We start from the raw sequence: 20902 nt of genomic DNA on the forward strand, positions 1-20902 counted from the left end.
TTCACTGTGGGACGTTATAAAACGGTGTTTGGATGTTGTAAAGACAATTTGTCTGTGGCATTTAGCTATTTTTTTCTGATTCAAAGTTATCCTCATGGCTTAGTACAAAGCAGTAACGTAAACTCACCCCATTCCGTACAAATGTGCGCAACCGCAACATTCAAACGAGGCTACAAAGAAATCTAATGGGACTGTAGCGACTGTGTTGACTTCAAAATCGGGAGTGTGAACTAGGTTTCTATTCAAGCGTTGATCGTTCATTTCTAGCGAGAAATGTGTTAAAGCTGCGGTGTAAGCAAGATAATCAACTCTGTTTTCTGGGAAATAATGCAACTCTGTGGAAGGTTGGTGCCACAATGAGCCAGATATTTCACAGGATGTGTAAATGTGAAGCATCCGGTTGGCGTTTCCACTCACTACCAGATATGGTGGTGAGAGTAAGCCCAGTGGCCGGCAGTGGGAGGAGATGGATTTTGTCCGACATTCTACTAATTTTCTCATCAATGAAACATTTGATGTCCATACCGTCCCCCCACCAAAAAACTAGAATCTGTAACAAAGAATCTGAAAAAATTCTGTTTAGAAAGAGTGCCAGGACGAATTTAGTTATTGCACATACGCACTTCAGAGTAGGCGCTCCCTAACAGAAATATGCAATTAAATGCTATAAAGTGTCAACAGGATCTCACTAGTTCGTGCTTGGTTCTGCCCACCTCGTTTTGTCCAATGTTGTTCATAGAGCTAATGGTGTGGAGTAGCTGATGTATAGTTGAAGTCGGAAGTTAACATACACCTTAGCCAAATACATTTAAACTCAGTTTTTCATAATTCCTTACATTTAATCCTAGTAAAAATTCCCTGTTTTAGGTCAGTTAGGATCACCACTTTATTTTAATCACGTGAAATGTCAGAATAATAGTAGAGTGATCTATTTCAGCTTTTATTTCTTTCATCACATTCCCAGTGGGTCAGAAGTTTACATGCACTCAATTAGTATTTGGTAGCATTGCCTTTAAATTGTTTAACTTGGTTCAAGCGTTTTGTGTAGCTTTCCACAATAAGTTGGGTGAATTTTGGCCCATTCCTCCTGACAGAGCTGGTGTAACTGAGTCAGGTTTGTAGGCCTCCTTGCTCACACACACTTTTTCAGTTCTGCCCACAAATGTTCTATGTGATTGAGGTCAGGGCTTTGTGATGGCATCTCCAGTACCTTGACTTTGTTGTCCTTAAGCCATTTTGCCACAATTTTGGAAGTATGCTTTGGGTCATTGTCCATTTGGAAGACCCATTTGCAACCAAGCTCTAACTTTGATGTCTTGAGCACCCCCACAACATGATGCTGCCACCCCCGTGCTTCGCGGTTGGGATGGTGTTCTTCGGCTTGCAACCCTCCCCCTTTTCCCTCCAAACATAACAATGGTCGTTATGGCCAAACAGTTCTATTTTTGTTTCTTCAGACCAGAGGACATTTCTCCAAAAAGTATGATCTTTGTCCCCATGTGCAGTTGCAAACCGTATTCTGTCTTTTTTTATGGCGGTTTTGGAGCAGTGGAAGCCACTTCCTTGCTGAGCGGCCTTTCAGGTTATGTCGATATAGGACTTGTTTTACTGTGGATATAGATACTTTTGACCTGTTTCCTCCAGCATCTTCACAAGGTCCTTTGCTGTTGTTCTGAGATTGATTTGCACTTGTGTTTATACTTGCGGATTATTGTCTGTACAGATGAACGTGGTACCTTCAGGCGTTTGGAAATTGCTCTCAAGGATGAACCAGACTTGTGGAGGTCTACAATTCTTTTTCTGAGGTCTTGGCTGATTTCTTTTGATTTTCCCAAGATGTCAAGCAAAGAGGCACTAAGTTTGAAGGTATGCCTTGAAATACATCCACAGGTACACCTCCAATTGACTCAAATGATGTCAATTAGCCTATCAGAAGCTTCTAAAGCCATGACCTAATTTTCTGGAATTTTCCAAGCTGTTTAAAGGCACAGTCAACTTAGTGTATGTAAACTTCTGACCCACGGGAATTGTGATACAGTGAATTATAAGTGAAATAATCTGTCTGTAAACAATTGTTGGAAAAATTACTTGTGTCATGCACCGACTTTCCAAAACTATAGTTTGTTTACAAGACATTTGTGGAGTGGTTGAAAAACTAGCTTTAATGACTTAAACCTAAGTGTATGTAAACTTCCGACTTCAACTGTACATCAAAGAGGATTTGATCATCCCACATGTGAGTGCTGCTGGACTGGTTATTCCTTGATAGATTTACAGATCTTCCTGATCTTAAATTGAACAATTATCTCTCTGTTTTCTTGTACGTCACAGTTAATTATCGCTCTGTTTTCTCTTACGTCGCAGTTAATTATCGCTCTGTGTTCTCTTACGTCGCAGTTAATTATCGCTCTGTGTGTTCTCTTACGTCGCAGTTAATTATCGCTCTGTGTGTTCTCTTACGTCGCAGTTAATTATCGCTCTGTGTGTTCTCTTACGTCGCAGTTAATTATCGCTCTGTGTGTTCTCTTACGTCGCAGTTAATTATCGCTCTGTTTTTCTTTTAGCATCACAGTTTCTATGACTTCATTGTGATGAAAGCTTGAGGCAAAAACAAACTAAAATGTGCGGTATATTGAAATATGTAAGTTCAACTTTATTCTACCATAGGTCCACTCTTCAGCTTCGATGTCCACAATGACATTCGGCTGGTGAATGACGCCACCGTTGAAAAAGACGAGGTCAGGAGATCTGTATTTGTTTAATCACAATTAATATACTATTCAAATGCGTTTTTGTTACCTTTTCGAATCAAATGTATTTGTCAGTGCAGCTTTAACACTGGTGAGCCTCCTTGGTATGTCGTAGTCTCACACAGGTAGAGTGGTGCTGAGGAGCTGGTATGAGAAGAACAAGCACATCTTCCCTGCTAGTCGCTGGGAGACCTATGACCCCGGAGAAGAAATGGGACAAATACACCGTGAGTAGTATGTCTCTAAGCTTAAAACACTGGCAATATCTACGTAGGAATATTATGATTGCTTTCTTAGTTTTATCAAGCTACAGTGCTGTGAAAAAGTATTTGCCCCCTTCCTGATTTCTTATTTTTTTGCACATTTGTCACACTTAAATGTTTCAGATCATCAAACAAATTTAAATATTACACAAAGATAACCCAAGTAAACACAAAATGCAGTTTTTAAGTGATGATTTTATTTATTAAGGGAAAAAAGCTATCCGAACCTTCATGGCCCTATGTGTAAAAGTAATTTCCCCCTAAACCTAATAACTGGTTGTGCCACCCTCAGCAGCAACAACTGCAATCAAGTGTTTGCGATAACTGGCAATGAGTCTTTCACATCACTGTGGAAGACTTTTGGCCTACTCTTCATTGCAGAATTGTTTTAATTCAGCCACATTGGAGGGTTTTCGAGCATGAACCGCCTTTAAGGTCACGCCACAGCATCTCAATCGGATTCAAGTCCGGACTTTGACTAGGCCACTCCAAAACCTTAATTTTTTTTTTTTTTTTAAGCCATTCAGAGGTGGACTTGCTGGTGTGTTTTGGATCATTGTCCTGCTGCAGAACCCAAGTGCGCTTTAGCTTGAGGTCACGAACTGATGGCCGGACATTCTCCGTCAGGATTTTTTGGTAGAGAGCAGAATTCATGGTTCCATCAATCACAGCAAGTCGTCCAGGTCCTGAAGCAGCAAAGCAGCCCCAGACCATCACACTACCACCACCATATTGGACTGTTGGTATGATGTTCTTTTTCTGAAATGCTGTGTTACTTTTACGCCAGATGTAACGGGACGCAAACCTTCCAAAAAGTTCAACTTTTGTCTCGTCAGTCCACAGAATATTTTCCCAAAACATTTACATTTACATTTAAGTCATTTAGCAGACGCTCTTATCCAGAGCGACTTACAAATTGGTGCATTCACCTTATGATATCCAGTGGAACAACCACTTTACAATAGTGCATCTAACTCTTTTAAGGGGGGGGGGGGGTTAGAAGGATTACTTTATCCTATCCTAGGTATTCCTTAAAGAGGTGGGGTTTCAGGTGTCTCCGGAAGGTGGTGATTGACTCCGCTGACCTGGCGTCGTGAGGGAGTTTGTTCCACCATTGGGGTGCCAGAGCAGCGAACAGTTTTGACTGGGCTGAGCGGGAACTGTACTTCCTCAGAGGTAGGGAGGCGAGCAGGCCAGAGGTGGATGAACGCAGTGCCCTTGTTTGGGTGTAGGGCCTGATCAGAGCCTGAAGGTACGGAGGTGCCGTTCCCCTCACAGCTCCGTAGGCAAGCACCATGGTCTTGTAGCGGATGCGAGCTTCAACTGGAAGCCAGTGGAGAGAGCGGAGGAGCGGGGGGACGTGAGAGAACTTGGGAAGGTTGAACACCAGACGGGCTGCGGCGTTCTAGATGAGTTGTAGGGGTTTAATGGCACAGGCAGGGAGCCCAGCCAACAGCGAGTTGCAGTAATCCAGACGGGAGATGACAAGTGCCTGGATTAGGACCTGCGCCGCTTCCTGTGTGAGGCAGGGTCGTACTCTGCGAATGTTGTAGAGCATGAACCTACAGGAACGGGTCACCGCCTTGATGTTAGTTGAGAACGACAGGGTGTTGTCCAGGATCACGCCAAGGTTCTTAGCACTCTGGGAGGAGGACACAATGGAGTTGTCAACCGTGATGGCGAGATCATGGAACGGGCAGTCCTTCCCCGGGAGGAAGAGCAGCTCCGTCTTGCCGAGGTTCAGCTTGAGGTGGTGATCCGTCATCCACACTGATATGTCTGCCAGACATGCAGAGATGCGATTCGCCACCTGGTTATCAGAAGGGGGAAAGGAGAAGATTAATTGTGTGTCGTCTGCATAGCAATGATAGGAGAGACCATGTGAGGATATGACAGAGCCAAGTGACTTGGTGTATAGCGAGAATAGGAGAGGGCCTAGAACAGAGCCCTGGGGGACACCAGTGGTGAGAGCACGTGGTGCGGAGACAGATTCTCGCCACGCCACCTGGTAGGAGCGACCTGTCAGGTAGGACGCAATCCAAGCGTGGGCCGCGCCGGAGATGCCCAACTCGGAGAGGGTGGAGAGGAGGATCTGATGGTTCACAGTATCAAAGGCAGCCGATAGGTCTAGAAGGATGAGAGCAGAGGAGAAAGAGTTAGCTTTAGCAGTGCGGAGCGCCTCCGTGACACAGAGAAGAGCAGTCTCAGTTGAATGACTAGTCTTGAAACCTGACTGATTAGGATCAAGAAGGTCATTCTGAGAGAGATAGCAGGAGAGCTGGCCAAGGACGGCACGTTCAAGAGTTTTGGAGAGAAAAGAAAGAAGGGATACTGGTCTGTAGTTGTTGACATCGGAGGGATCGAGTGTAGGTTTTTTCAGAAGGGGTGCAACTCTCGCTCTCTTGAAGACGGAAGGGACGTAGCCAGCGGTCAAGGATGAGTTGATGAGCGAGGTGAGGTAAGGGAGAAGGTCTCCGGAAATGGTCTGGAGAAGAGAGGAGGGGATAGGGTCAAGCGGGCAGGTTGTTGGGCGGCCGGCCGTCACAAGACGCGAGATTTCATCTGGAGAGAGAGGGGAGAAAGAGGTCAAAGCACAGGGTAGGGCAGTGTGAGCAGAACCAGCGGTGTCGTTTGACTTAGCAAACGAGGATCGGATGTCGTCGACCTTCTTTTCAAAATGGTTGACGAAGTCATCCGCAGAGAGGGAGGAGGGGGGGGAGGGGGAGGAGGATTCAGGAGGGAGGAGAAGGTGGCAAAGAGCTTCCTAGGGTTAGAGGCAGATGCTTGGAATTTAGAGTGGTAGAAAGTGGCTTTAGCAGCAGAGACAGAAGAGGAAAATGTAGAGAGGAGGGAGTGAAAGGATGCCAGGTCCGCAGGGAGGCGAGTTTTCCTCCATTTCCGCTCGGCTGCCCGGAGCCCTGTTCTGTGAGCTCGCAATGAGTCGTCGAGCCACGGAGCAGGAGGGGAGGACCGAGCCGGCCTGGAGGATAGGGGACATAGAGAGTCAAAGGATGCAGAAAGGGAGGAGAGGAGGGTCGAGGAGGCAGAATCAGGAGATAGGTTGGAGAAGGTTTGAGCAGAGGGAAGAGATGATAGGATGGAAGAGGAGAGAGTAGCGGGGGAGAGAGAGCGAAGGTTGGGACGGCGCGATACCATCCGAGTAGGGGCAGAGTGGGAAGTGTTGGATGAGAGCGAGAGGGAAAAGGATACAAGGTAGTGGTCGGAGACTTGGAGAGGAGTTGCAATGAGATTAGTGGAAGAACAGCATCTAGTAAAGATGAGGTCAAGCGTATTGCCTGCCTTGTGAGTAGGGGGGGAAGGTGAGAGGGTGAGGTCAAAAGAGGAGAGGAGTGGAAAGAAGGAGGCAGAGAGGAATGAGTCAAAGGTAGACGTGGGGAGGTTAAAGTCACCCAGAACTGTGAGAGGTGAGCCATCCTCAGGAAAGGAACTTATCAAGGCGTCAAGCTCATTGATGAACTCTCCAAGGGAACCTGGAGGGCGATAAATTATAAGGATGTTAAGCTTGAAAGGGCTGGTAACTGTGACAGCATGGAATTCAAAGGAGGCGATAGACAGATGGGTCAGGGGAGAAAGAGAGAATGTCCACTTGGGAGAGATGAGGATCCCAGTGCCACCACCCCGCTGACCAGAAGCTCTCGGGGTGTGCGAGAACAGGTGGGCCGATGGGGAGAGAGCAGTAGGAGTAGCAGTGTTATCTGTGGTAATCCATGTTTCCGTCAGTGCCAAGAAGTCGAGGGACTGGAGGGAAGCATAGGCTGAGATGAACTCTGCCTTGTTGGCCGCAGATCGGCAGTTCCAGAGGCTGCCGGAGACCTGGAACTCCACGTGGGTCGTGCGCGCTGGGACCACCAGGTTAGAGTGGCAGCGGCCACGCGGTGTGAAGCGTTTGTATGGTCTGTGCAGAGAGGAGAGAACAGGGATAGACAGACACATAGTTGACAGGCTATAGAAGAGGCTACGCTAATGCAAAGGAGATTGGAATGACAAGTGGACTACACGTCTCGAATGTTCAGAAAGTTAAGCTTACGTTGCAAAAATCTTATTGACTAAAATGATTAAAATGATACAGTACTGCTGGCTGGTGAAGTAGGCTAGCTAGCAGTGGCTGCGTTGTTGACTTTGTTTGAAAGTGTAGCTGGCTAGGTAACCTCGATAACTGGCTAGGTAACCTCGATAATTACTCTAAACTACACAATTATCTTAGATACAAAGACAGCAAAGACAACTATGTATCTAGCTAACACTACACTAATCAAATCGTTCCGTTGTAATGTATTATTAGTTTCTACAGTGCTGCTAGTCGGTAGAAGTTGACTAGCTAGCTAGCAGTTGTTGACTAGGTAGGAGAACGGTGGCGCGGCGACGAAAATAGCTGGCTAGCTAACCTCGATAATTACTCTAAACTACACAATTATCTTAGATACAAAGACAGCAAAGACAACTATGTAGCTAGCTAACACTACACTAATCAAATCGTTCCGTTGTAATGTATTAGTTTCTACAGTGCTGCTAGTCGGTAGAAGTTGACTAGCTAGCTAGCTCCCCAAAAGTCTTGGGGATCATCAAGATGTTTTTTTTTTGCCAAAAGTGAGACGAGCCTTTATGTTCTTTTGGTCAGCAGTGGTTTTCGCCTTGGAACTCTGCCATGGATGCCATTTTTGCCCAGTCTCTTTCTTATGGTTGAGTCATGAACACTGACCTTAACTGAGGCAAGTGAGGCCTGCAGTTCTTTAGATGTTGTTGTGGGTTCTTTTGTGACCTCTTGGATGAGTCGTCGCTGCGCTCTTGCGGTAATTTTGGTAGGCCGGCCACTCCTGGGAAGGTTCACCACTGTTCCAAATTTTCTCCATTTGTGGATAATGGCTCTCACAGTGGTTCGCTAGAGTCCCAAAGCTTTAGAAATGGCTTTGTAGCCCTTGATAGATGTCATGATGTCATAGATGTCATGATAGATGTCAATTACTTTGTTTCTCATCTGTCCCTGAATTTCGTTGGATCGCGGCATGATGTCTTGCTTTTTGAGATCTTTTGGCCTACTTCACTTTGTCAGACAGGTTCTATTTAAGTGATTTCTTGATTCAACAGGTCTGGCAGTAATCAGGCCTGGGTGTGGCTGGTGAAATTGAGCTCAGCTTTCCAAAACATGTGATTAACCACAGTAAATTCATGATTTAACAACAAGGGGGGGGGGGGGGGGCAATTACTTTGTCACATAGGGCCATGAAGGTTTGGATAGCGTTTTTCCCTTAATAATTAAAATGATCACTTAACCCAAGTAAACAAAATAATGCAGTTATCTTTGTGTAATATAAATATGTGTTTGATGATCTGAAATATTTAAGTGTGACAAATGTGCAAAAAAATAAGAAATCAGGAAGGGGGCAAATACTTTTTCACAGCACTGTATGTGATTGTTATAGTAGGTTTTTATTTTGCGGCTCTCTGGCTGTTTCTGTTTTGTCTCTCGTTTTCTCACACGCCCAAATTAATGATCAAAAGAATGTTGCATCAATTGCTAGATAGATTATTATCATGCCTAGTGGCTCATGATTTATAGCCGTCTTCAAAGCACAACAACAGGATTGTTTCATAGGTATGCTCCACATGACGACGAATGGGTGTCCGTTTTTAAAGTGCTGCATGCATGGGCCTGTTCACTTTCAGTTGTTAGTTCATAAAACATGTCAGAAATGGCTGAGGCAACTTGAAAATAGGCCTATTAATAATTGAATAATTGTAGTGAAAATTGTGTTATTAGGTTAAAAAAAAATGGATATGAAGTTGGGAGGTTGATTGTAAAACGTGCAGTAGTTTCTTGTTTTTCAGATCCGGTGAAGATATTGCCTTCAGGATCATTCTGGACCCAGATTTTATTTTCATGTTTTACTATTAATGTATTGTCAGATGCATTCTCCTTTCAGATGAATACATTTCATTAACTTTAAAACATTAGGTTACTCTTCATTGTTACTCCTCTACCTTTTTATTTAAATTCCCCAAAGTGTTGTTGCCTAAATCATGAAACCGTAGTGATCTCTTTACCAATAACATAACAGTTCTGTTGAAGAAATATTCCCATTTGAATTCCTATGAAAATATTTCCTTTAATTAAAAAAAAAAAATACAAATAAACCTACAGTTGGATGCTGTCCACTGTGTTGATATAAATTAGATTATATCAACTTGATTTATTTATATTATTAAAAATATATATTTTAATTTGTCCTTGTCTGTTGTTTTTAAGTGTCATGAATGAGAATATGGTTTGGTTGGCTCTTGGAGATAATTTAAAAACAAAACAGTTAAAAGTTGCAGATTGAGCTGCCTGTGTTTTCTTTGCCCTTTAGCTTCAAGATACCACACCCTTGTCTCTTTCACTCTCTCTCTCACGCACTTCACCCTGATGTGTCGAAACCTCATAGCGTTCTTCATGCTGTACATACAAGGACCAGACAACGCCTATTGTGTCACAGAAAACGGATATACAGTCCGATTGGGAGATGTTTGAGTCCAAGTGCTTTGCTTTTGGGCACTGCTATGTGTGCTTTAGCAGCATGCAGAGATCCAAGCTCGTTTTGCTCCAGGTCCTGACTCTGAGTCAGTACCTCTGGGCCCAGGAGGACCTAACAGCCATCTCACCACAGGACTGCAGTCTGGAATGTGTCCTGCAGGTGAGCCTCCACACATAGTAATTAAGCCTCTGCCACTACCTGACTTTCTATATCGTTCACAAAATGTTTGGCTAATTTTCACTGCTATTGTTGAACACCGAAGGGTAGGAATCAGACTGGGTTATTAGGAAAGGGGGATACCTAGTCAGTTGTACAAATGAATGTATTCAACTGAAATGTGTCCTCCGCATTTAACCCAACCTCTCTGAATCAGAGAGGTGAGGGGGGCTGTCATAATCGACATCCACGTTTTCGGGGAATGGTGGGTTAACTGCCTTGCTCAGGGGCAGAAGGACAGATTTTTAGCTTGTCACCTTTCAGTTACTGGCCCAACGCTCTAACCAGTAGACTGACTTGTACCAACAAAGTTGATTTGATTTCTGTCAGCTGCAAAGTTTCCTGCACCTCAGATGAGGAATACTGAAAGGTAAAATGCTTTGTTTTCTGCCGCTATACACTTATTTTACAAATCGTGTTGTCAAGAGTTCTTGACAAACCTGATATGTCCTGTTTACTACATGCATAATATACATTTTCTGGTTAAAAAAAAAGTTAATAATCTAAAATATTACAAAGGTAACTGACCAGCGAAGGCCTGTGACATGCAGGATAAAAAAAAATGGGCTAAATTAAGGACAACATCTTTAAGTGGATTACAGAAGTACAAAATTATTAATCCCAGTACATAGTCACTGTAGAGTAGATTTAAAGTAGTACAGTGATTGACCGTGTGAAGTTTTGCCCTAGTACATTTCTCCTATCTGACTTAGGAAGTGATATATGCCATTAACAAGCAGATGCTTTTATCCAAAGTGATTTACAGCCATGCATACAAAGGTAGTAGGCAAGATGGGAGGCCTTTAATTAACCTACCTAGTATACTACCCACCTGACAAGTGAGAGCCTGGGCTCTCTGGCTGTTTCTGTTTTCTAATTTTCTCCAGCTGTGTGTTGTCTCTTAGACTAGCAATGACTCCTGAGTACACAGCCAAAAGGAAAGGATGAGAACCTTGGGCTCCTCCTCTCCTCCACCACTGTGTTTACCTATTCACTGTGTCACATACAAGTCCTTTATGCATACCCTGTCCTCTCACGCACCATCTTAGGGGGGTGCAGGATGTGAATACTGCAGAATCAGCAGAGAAGATGTTGGAAGAACCCTAGGCATTCCCTCTGTCGAGGCATTTGGAAGTAAGTGTGTTTCAGACTGGACTGACTAAACAGGTTCTCATCCTACAGAAATTATTCACACCTTCTTTCCACATGTTGTTGTTGTTACAGCCTGAATTTAAAATAGATTAAATTTAGATTTTGTGTCACTGATCTACACACAATACCCCATAATGTCAAAGTGGAACATTTTTGAGAAATTAATAAAAACTTGAGTCAAATATTCAAACCTTTTGTTGTGGCAAGCCTAAATAAGTTCAAGAGTAAAAATGTGTTCAAATCGCTTAATAATATGTTGCATAGACTCATTCCGTGTTCAATAATAGTGGTAAACATTAATTTTGAATGACTACCCCATCTTTGTACCCCACACACACACATTTACCTGTAAGGTCCCGCAATCGAGTAGTGAATATCAAGCACAGATTCAACCACAAAGACCGGGGAGGTTTTCCAATGCCTCTCAAAGAAGGGCTCTGATTGGTAGATGGGTAAACATTTTTAAAAAGCAGATGCTTAATATCTCTTTTATCATGGTGAAGTTATAAATTAGGCTTTGGTGATGGTGTATCGATACATCCAGTCACTACAAAGATACAGGCGTCCTTCCTAACTCAGTTGCCAGAGAGGAAGGAAACTGCTCAGGGATATCACCATTAAGTCAATGGTGATTTTAAACACGTTACATAGTTTAATGCTTGTGATATGAGAACTTAGGATGTATCAACAACATTGTAGTTACTCTTCAATACTAACCTAAATGACAGAGTGAAAATAAGGAAGCCTGTTCAGAATAAAAAAACATGCATCCTGTTTGCAAAAAGACACTTAAGTAATAATGCAAAACATTTGGCTAAGAAATTAACTTTTTGCCCTGAATACAAAGTGTTATGTTTGCCGCAAATACAACACAACACATCAATGAATACCTCTCCTCATATTTTCAAACAGGGTGGTGGTTGCATCATGTTATGTTACACTGGCTATCGGCAAGGACTAGGGAGTTTTAGAGAATTAAAAAGAACCAGAATACAGCTATAAGCACAGACAAAATCCTAGAGGAAACCTGATTCAGTCTGCTTTCCAACAGTCAATGAGAGACAAATTCACCTTTCAGCAGGACAATAACCTAAAACACAAGGTCAAATCTACACTGGAGTTGCTTTCCAAGATGACATGGAATGTTCCTGAGTGGCCTAGTTACAGTTTTGACTTAAATCTGCTTGAAAATCTATGGCAACACTTGAAAATGGCTGTCTAGCAATTACCAACAACTTGACAGCGCTTGAATAAGTTTTAAAAAGATTGGACAAACCAGGTGTGCAAAGCTCTTAGAGACTTACCCAAAAAGACTCACAGCTGTAATCATTCATGTAGATGCTACCATGATTTCAGATAAACATGAATGAATTGTGAATAATAATAATGATGAGTGAGAAAGTTAGAGGCATAAATATCATGCCCCCACAGTTGTGTCAAGTTGGCTGGATGTCCTTTGGGTGGTGGACAATTCTTGATACACACAGGAAACGGTTGAGCGTGAAAAACTCAGCAGCATTACAGTTCTTGACACAAACCGTTGTGTCTGGCACCTACTACCATACCCCTTTTGAAAGGCACTCATATTTTTGTATCTTCCTCATTCATCCTCTGAGCGGCACACACAAAATTCATGTCTAAATTGTTTCAAGGTTTAAAAATAGTTTTGTAACCTGTCTCCCCTTCATCTACACTGATTTGAAGTGTATTTAACAGGTGACATCAATAAGAGATCATAGCTTTCAGTTGGATTCACCTGATCAGTCTGTCATGGAAAGAGCAGGTGTTATTAATGTTTTGTATACTCAGTGTATACAGTACATTCAGAAGGTATTCAGACCCCTTCTCCTTTTCCACATTTTGTTACATTAGTCTTATTTTAAAATGTATTAAATAAATGTTTTTCATCGTTAATCTACACCCAATACCCCGTAATGACAAAGCGAAAAAAGGTTTTTAGAAATGTTTGCAAATGTATTAAAAACTGAAATACCTTATTTACATAAGTATTCAGACCCTTTGCTATGAGACTCGAAATATAGCTCAGATGCATCCTGTTTCCATTGATCATCCTTGAGATGTTTCTACAACTTGATTGGAGTCCACCTGTGGTAAACTCAATTGATTGGACATGATTTGGAAAGACACACACCTCTCAGTATAGGATCCCACAGTTGACAGTGCATGTCAGAGCAAGTCATGAGGTCGCGGGAATTGTTCGTAGAGCACCCGAGACAGGATTGTGTCGAGGCACAGGTCTGGGGAATGGTACCAAACATTTCTGCAGCATTGAAGGTCCCCAAGAACACAGTGGCCTCCATCATTATTAAATGGAAGAGGTTTGGAACCACCAAGACTCTTCCTAGAGCCGCCCAGCCAAACTGAGCAATCGGGGGAGAAGGGCCTTGGTCAGGGAGGTGACCAAGAACTCGATGGTCACTCTGACAGAGCTCCAGAGTTCCTCTGTGGAGATGGGAGAACCTTCCAGAAGGACAACCATCTCTGCAGCACTCCACCAATCAGGCCTTTATGGTAGAGTGGCCAGATGGAAGCCACTCCTCAGTAAAAGGCACATGACAGCCCGCTTGGAGTTTGCCAAAAGGCACCTAAGGACTCTCGGACAATGAGAAACAAGATTCTCTGGTCTGATGAATCCAAGATTGAACTCTTTGGCCTGAATGCCAGGACAACGACCCTAAGCACACAACCAAGACAATGCAGAAGTGGCTTCGGGACAGGTCTCTCAAGCCACTCAAGGAACCAATCGAACATCTCTGGAGAGACCTGAAAACAGCTGTGCAGCAACACTCCCCATCCAACCTGACAGAGCTTGAGAGGATCTGCAGAGAAGAATGTGAGAAACTCCCCAAATACAGGTGTGCCAAGCTTGTAGCGTCACACCCAAGAAGACTCGAGGCTGTAATCTCTGCCAAAGGTGCTTCAACAAAGTACAGAGTAAAGGGTCTGAATACTAACACTACCGTTCAAAAGTTTGGGGTCACTTAGAAATGTCCTTGTTTTTGAAAGAAAAGCATTAAAATACCATCAAACTGATCAGAAATACAGTGTAGACATTGTTAATGTTGTGAATGACTATTGACCTTACAGTGAAATGCTTACTTACAAGCCCTTAACCAACAATGCAGTTTTAAGAAAAATAAGTGTTAAGTAAAGAAATAGCTGAGTTAAAAAATAAAAGTAACAAATAATTAAAGAGCAGCAGTAAAATAACAGTACCGAGGCTATATACGGGGGATACCGGTACAGAGTCAATGTGGAGCCTATATACAGGGGGTACCGGTACAGAGTCAATGTTGAGGCTATATACAGGGGGTACCAGTACAGAGTCAATGTGGAGGCTATATACAGGGGGTACCGGTACAGAGTCAATGTGCGGGGGCACCGGTTAGTCGAGGTAATTGAGGTAATGTGTACATGTAGGTAGAGTTAGTAAAGTGGTCTGAATTTTTCAAATGCACTGTGTGTGTGTATATATCTATATCTCACTGTATAATAAACACTGCTTTTGTGTTCCATGTTAATCATTGCTATTATTATTATCATCAATTTCCCCCAGGTTGTGTTCCGTGGCCATGTTTGGTCTTTCTGGGTGGACAGAGCTCTGATGTGTGCCAGCATTATGTCCATGCTCCACACGATGTGACTGTAGAGTTCGTAGCTGATGAGAACACTAAATATGACACTATCGTTGTCTCCTGGCAACCCAGCCAGTTTGGTAAGGGCAAACATAAGATACAAACATTTTCCTGTAATCATCAATCGTCTACTGTAGATCCAATGTAGTGGTCATTTATAATGTGGTTGTGATGTCACTCAAATGGAATATGAATTAATAGAATGATAAGGTACAGGCCTAGATGGTACCAATCAAATATAAAGTAATAATGGTGACTGTCATCGTGTATTGGCATAAAAATTACATTCATGTTAATGAATAGTATTACCATGCATTCCTGTGTATGTTAACTCACTCACTCGTTACTGGCCTTGTCCCTGTGTTTGTTCCAGGGATCTCCTTCCTCAGAGGGTTCCAGGTCTCCCTTCAGGCCTTGGGAGGATCTCATATGGCCTGTCAGCTTTTTCTTTTTCAAATCAATATTTCTCTCTCTGCCTCACATGCCAAAACGGTAGGACACTTTGCTAACATGACACCATTTCCCACAAAATTGGTCAGAATCTTTGTTGAAAACACATCTATGACAAGGTGGATAAAACCCAGTACAACATTAATACCAGCTTCTTACAGAACTTTTATATACTATTTTTCACTGAAAGGTAGTGAAAGGAAAGCTGCTGTAAAGTGAAACTGTTTAAAGTAAGAATGATATACGTTATTGGACCAGTAAAGCAGGGTTTTGTCTTGTCAGGATTCCCACAACGTCTAATGATGTTTATTGGGTGTTGTAGGTGTACCAGTCAGACACCTTCTCCCGTCTAACCCTGGGGACCCAGTATGCTGTCACTGTGATGGCCCTGCCAGTTCCTGAGTTGTGGGATAAATTCTATCACAGCACAATGTTCTCCACACGCAGTAAATTGTCCTTCTCAATATTCAGTACCACATCAATGGAACACAAGAACATTGTTCACTAACACTGTTGGCTTCATCTATGACAAATGTTATTTATTTTGTAAATTTACAATCAACCATAATAAATAAATAAATCAACCATAAAAATTAAATTACAAAAAAAAAAGCTAATCTATTGTATATAATGTGTGAATTCCCTTGCTGTTTTGCAGCATGCCCAGAGAAAAACGGACTTGAACATTGCAAGAAAGGTGAGAAATAAAACTTTGCTGCGTTTTAAATGTTTACAATCTTATGAACCGTTCTCTGTACGGCATTGGTTCATGTTGTTTGTAAATGTTTTTTTGTTTTCTGTTATAGATTGGTACCCAAAACATATAGAAGTCCAGCAGGAAGAGGATGACGTTATTGTGACATTCAACCTTGCTCCCACACATTTTGGAATCGACCGCTACTTCTCATTATGTTATGGAGAGGGGCGGCGGGGAGGAGGTGGCCTGAAGAGATACATCATTACACCTGTGAGTGAGAGCATGTGATCGACTCTTTTACATGTCTACATGGAGAAGGATTTACTGTCATTATTAGTCTGCCGTGTTTAATGATTTCTACCTTTCTATTGTTACTTTCTTTAGAATTCCACAAGAAACAGAACTCACTACAGTTACCATCTCCAAGGCCTGATGGTAGGGTTCAACTACACATGTGAGGTGAGTCATTGCAAATGTGACACAACACATACTCTATACAAACAAAACTTGTAGTTCCAGCCAATGTTTCCATAAATCACTCCTCTTTTAAATTTATTTTTATTTTTTAAATCTCAGATCGCAGTTGATGAGGTAGACGCTGTAAGAAAAACATTTAATGTTCAAGTGATGCAGATTAAGCACGGTATGTTCCAATCAAGACCAACATTTATACAAGTTATACAAATTCTTGTAGATATTTTTTGCTGTGTACTTAGCGTAGGTATGAGAGATTTTTTGATTGGTTTATTTTATTTCCTTGTCATACACCAATTGGTATGGCCTTAATACACTGCTTCTTCCAACCAGCCTCACAACCGCACATCACATGTAACCACGCCAGCCCAGCACCTCCACATCTGGCTTTTCTTCTGCGACCAGTTACCTAGACAGCTGATGAAACTGTAGGTTTGCACAACCAAATAATTTCTGCACAAACTGTCAGAAACCGTCTCAGGGAAGGTCATCTGCGTGCTTGTCATTCTCTTCAGGGCAGGTTGGAGAAGTGTGCTCTTCATGAATGAATCCCGGTTTCAACTGTACCGGGCAACTAACACAATTGCATTTTATATATGGCAATTTGAATGCACAGAGATACCGTAACGAGATCCTGCAATCCATTGTCGTGACATTCATCCACCGCCATCACCTCATGTTTCAGCATGATAATGCACAGCCCCATGTCGCAAGGACCTGTACACAATTCCTGGAAGCTGAAAATGTCCCAGTTCTTCCATGGCCTGCATACTCACCAGACATGTCACCGTTTGAGCATGTTTGGGATGCTCTGGATCGATGTGTACGACAGCGTGTTCTAGTTCCTGCCAATATCCAGCAACTTTGCACACCCATTGAAGAAGATTGGGACAACATTCCACAGGCCACAATCAACAGCCTGATCAACTCTATGTGAAGGAAATGTGTTGCGATGCATGAGGCAAATGTTGGTCACACCAGATACTGACTGGTTTTCTGATCCACGCCACTACCATTTTTTTTAAAGGTATCTGTGACCAACAGACACATCTGTATTCCCAGTCATGTAAAATCCATGGATTAGGGCTTAATTATTTTTCTTCCATTGACTAATTTCCTTATGAACTGTAACTCAGTAAAATCTTTGAAATTGTTGCTCGTTGCGTTTATATTTTGGTTCAGTGTATATAGTCTATCTTGCTCCCGTCAGACCCACCTCCCACTGCCACTCCATCCCTGACCCTGCTGCTCCCTGTTGGCGTTGCCCTGGCAGCCATGTTAGTGGTGTTATTACTGGCTGTCATCTGGAAGAATCCCAGGCAGATTAGGAGGAAGATGGAGATAAATCCAGGTCGGCATTTTTACATTTCACTAACGATACCAATGCTTTCTTTGCGTGTGCAGGTCAAACAGACAAACGTTTTCCTCTGACAAGAACATGGTAATACAAGATTTTTGTGTTTGTTGTGGTTTTCAGAAATAATCGAGCAACATCATGGCAAGAATGGGAACGAGGAACATGTGTCACTGACCAGCAGGTTAACTCCGCCTCGACTACTGATTTGCTACAGCAGCGATGACGGCCATGCCCATGTCCGAGCGGTAATGCAACTAGCAGTCTTCCTGCAGCAGCACATGGCAACACAGGTAACACAGGGAGGAGAATATCAGTACGACAGAACGGTGTGCAACGTTTAATTCAACACAAGCGGTACTGTACTGAACGACCAGTTGAAGAATGTTGTGATTATAGTGGCCCAGAGAGTGTTTGTGTATGCCATGTTGGACGTGATTTCAAATGGTCACATCCATATTGATCAAGCCACCCCTTGCCACACCCACCAAACAGGAGCAAACGTTCCTCAAAGGCTGTTGAAGAATGGTACACATTGTTTTGCGGGGAAACCTGTAATTCAGTTCAAATTGTTATGAAACAAAGCAATCTTTGAACCGAATGGAATGCACCCCTGCCCTGGTCTGTGTTAAATAAATAGAAAGAAAAAAAATTATTGGTTGAAATGGCATTTTAAATGGACAAATGTAAATGTTATTTATAATATCTTATATTATTTGTATTATTATTATTATATTATTATTTCTTGTTGTCTGTTGCATTGTTGCGCCAGGTGTTTCTGGACCTGTGGGAATCTCTAAGCTTGGCAGAGGAGGGGACCATGGGATGGCACTGCAGGAGGATCCAGGAGAGTGACTTTGTTCTGGTCGTCTGTTCCCGGGGACTACAGAGGCGGCCAACGGAGAGAGATGCGGGGGAAAGCAGAAGCTCTGCTGCAGCCGTAGTATCCCTGATGGGAGAAGAGCTTGGCCGTGCCAAAGCCAAGGGGAGAGACATCTCCAAGTACATGACTGCCATATTTGAGTACTCTGAGGAGAAGGACATCCCTGCCGAGCTAGGGTTTGTGTCACGCTACACCCTAACTAGAGACTTGCCTTTGCTCTTCTCCCACATCCATGGTGTGGCCCTACATAAGCCCGGGGGGTATCTGAGAATAGAACACATTACAGAGGAGGGTTACACCAAACTGCCTGCCGGTGCTGCTCTGCAATGGTCTATATATGAAGCTGGCATGGCATTGACTAATCATCAGGAATCATGTGATGAATGGGGAGGTAAATCTCAAGACAATCATGTGGAATGTGTGTGAGCATCCCAGTTGGGCCCTGCACTGCAAACTCCGAGGCAATTGACTTATGACGACTGTATTACCAGTATTATTAAAACACTTCTTTCCAAAGTGGTCCTCGATGGGGAACTATTCTGTGACTACTGAGCCGCGATAAGCTTTTAAAAATGGCCTTGCTTATACAATATGTTAGGAGGATTATCTTATTGGTGTGTTATATGTGCTGTGGTTAGGGTTGGCCATGGGCTATGGTGGATCCTTTTAGATTCCCTACAAATAATCTGAGAATAACACCAGACACAATCTATACATTTTGATTAGATGTTTTGGGATGTAAATATTTTTGTGATTAAATTACCACACTAACATATCACACAAGCAAACACCCGAGGCTGTCCAGATCTCTAACACCTCTGACGTAGATGGAAAATTATTTTTGAAATGGGGAAATATAGGCTGAAGGATTTTGATTGTGAAAATGTTTGATGCCATGCGATCTTAATTAACTAAATACAAAATCCAGATGTATTTTCTTCTGGTACTGATAATATTTATTTACATGAATGATCTGTATGTAGAATGCTATAGCCTGAACAGCCGCTAGTGGTCGCAGTTTACCTGTCTATTGACGGTCTCACTATCTGCAGGCTAGGATATAAACTAAGAGATAGAATATAAACTAATTTGACAGTCATTTCATTCAGTCCAGAAAAGAGTATAAATCAAATTAATATAGTTTTTATTTGCAATAGGCTACATTTTATGTGATTCCATATGTTATTTAATGAAGAAAGCTGCGGAATGGGAAACAGGATTTTGATTGCCTTGACAGTTGAATAGGTTTTCTCATCTCCGTTCTGCTAGCAGCAGGAAATTATGCTGGAATTTTTTCTCTCAAAATAAGAGTCCCCCCTGCAAAGACATGCTAAACTTTGGGGAAATCGATTTTTGAAGCACTCTAGTGCAGTGAAACGTGTTGCACAGCATTGCAACAATCTAGGAACACTAGATATACCAGCATTTATTTTGAAAGTTTACACAAATACTGGTATGTTCAACTCTATTTAAATAGAGGGGTATGAAGTGCTCCTGGATGTGTATGAGAGTCCCCCTCAAAGCCTGAACATATTTGGTTAGTAGAGACCCTACTGAGTATTTTCCATCAAGCTTTTTTGTTGTTGCTATAGCCCAATGTGTAATACGCTCTATTCAGTGGCGACCCGTCATTCTGCCCCACCTGTTTTGAGACCCACATTTTTTGCAAAAAAAACAACAAATGTTTTGGGGAGGCTTGCATGTTATTTGGGCATTAATATGTGTCACAGATAAGTTTGCAAACAATGTAAAAAAAAAAAAAAAAAAAATGTATATAATTGAGTTAATAAAGCCTCATACAACCATGGTCTCTTGATTGTTTTCTTTAGTAAGGCGCAGGTGTTTCAGCCTAGCTCAGTGCTTTCTGCAGTGGTGGGGCGGGCCAGCAGAAAATAGGAGCATTGCGCCGTGATTGGCTCAGTATTCTGTCACTCATGGGGACCTTACGCAATCGCCTAGCTTCAGTCCTTTAGTAATGGTAGACATCCACAATTTCAGCCCTTTGGGTCCTACCATGGATTTATATTACAAGTGCTCTTCCAAGACGGCTCAAGGTCATTGGCCACAGAAATGACGTCAAATCACGTTATATGTACAGTAGCTTTGATTGGACTGATCATGTCAACATCGTACTTTCACTTAGCTAGCAGTCATCATCGTGAATCAAGTCTACTGGCAAATCCTTTTTAATCCTTGTCATATGAAGAGAAATAATGAAGATAAAATATAGATATAACTAGTAGTTATTGGCAGAGAGGTTTGGAACTCTTTGTTATTGGTCTATTAACCAATTTATCACATGTCGATGTCACCATGTAAAGCTGAAACTCCCACCCATGTAAACCTGGTGATTTAGAAGGCCCTGTGTAAATTGTATTTTCAACCAGCAACTAATTTACTATATCAGTAAATAACACTGAACTTGTTCACGCATTTACAGTGTTAGTTTTATCAGCTGCTGTACAATATGACAT

The 20902-nt window shown here is 42.4% G+C and overlaps 1 long non-coding RNA gene across 1 annotated transcript; it reads left to right on the forward strand.

Annotated features, from left to right (window-relative positions):
- Positions 1-218: 218 nt before the first annotated feature.
- Positions 219-9168, forward strand: LOC120061502. Its single transcript, XR_005478335.1, has 4 exons — positions 219-344; positions 2668-2738; positions 2866-2977; positions 8846-9168. It is a non-coding gene; the product is annotated as an uncharacterized LOC120061502 (long non-coding RNA).
- Positions 9169-20902: the final 11734 nt, after the last annotated feature.

Source organism: Salvelinus namaycush, chromosome 16, assembly GCF_016432855.1.
Source record: "Salvelinus namaycush isolate Seneca chromosome 16, SaNama_1.0, whole genome shotgun sequence".
NCBI lineage: Eukaryota > Metazoa > Chordata > Actinopteri > Salmoniformes > Salmonidae > Salvelinus > Salvelinus namaycush.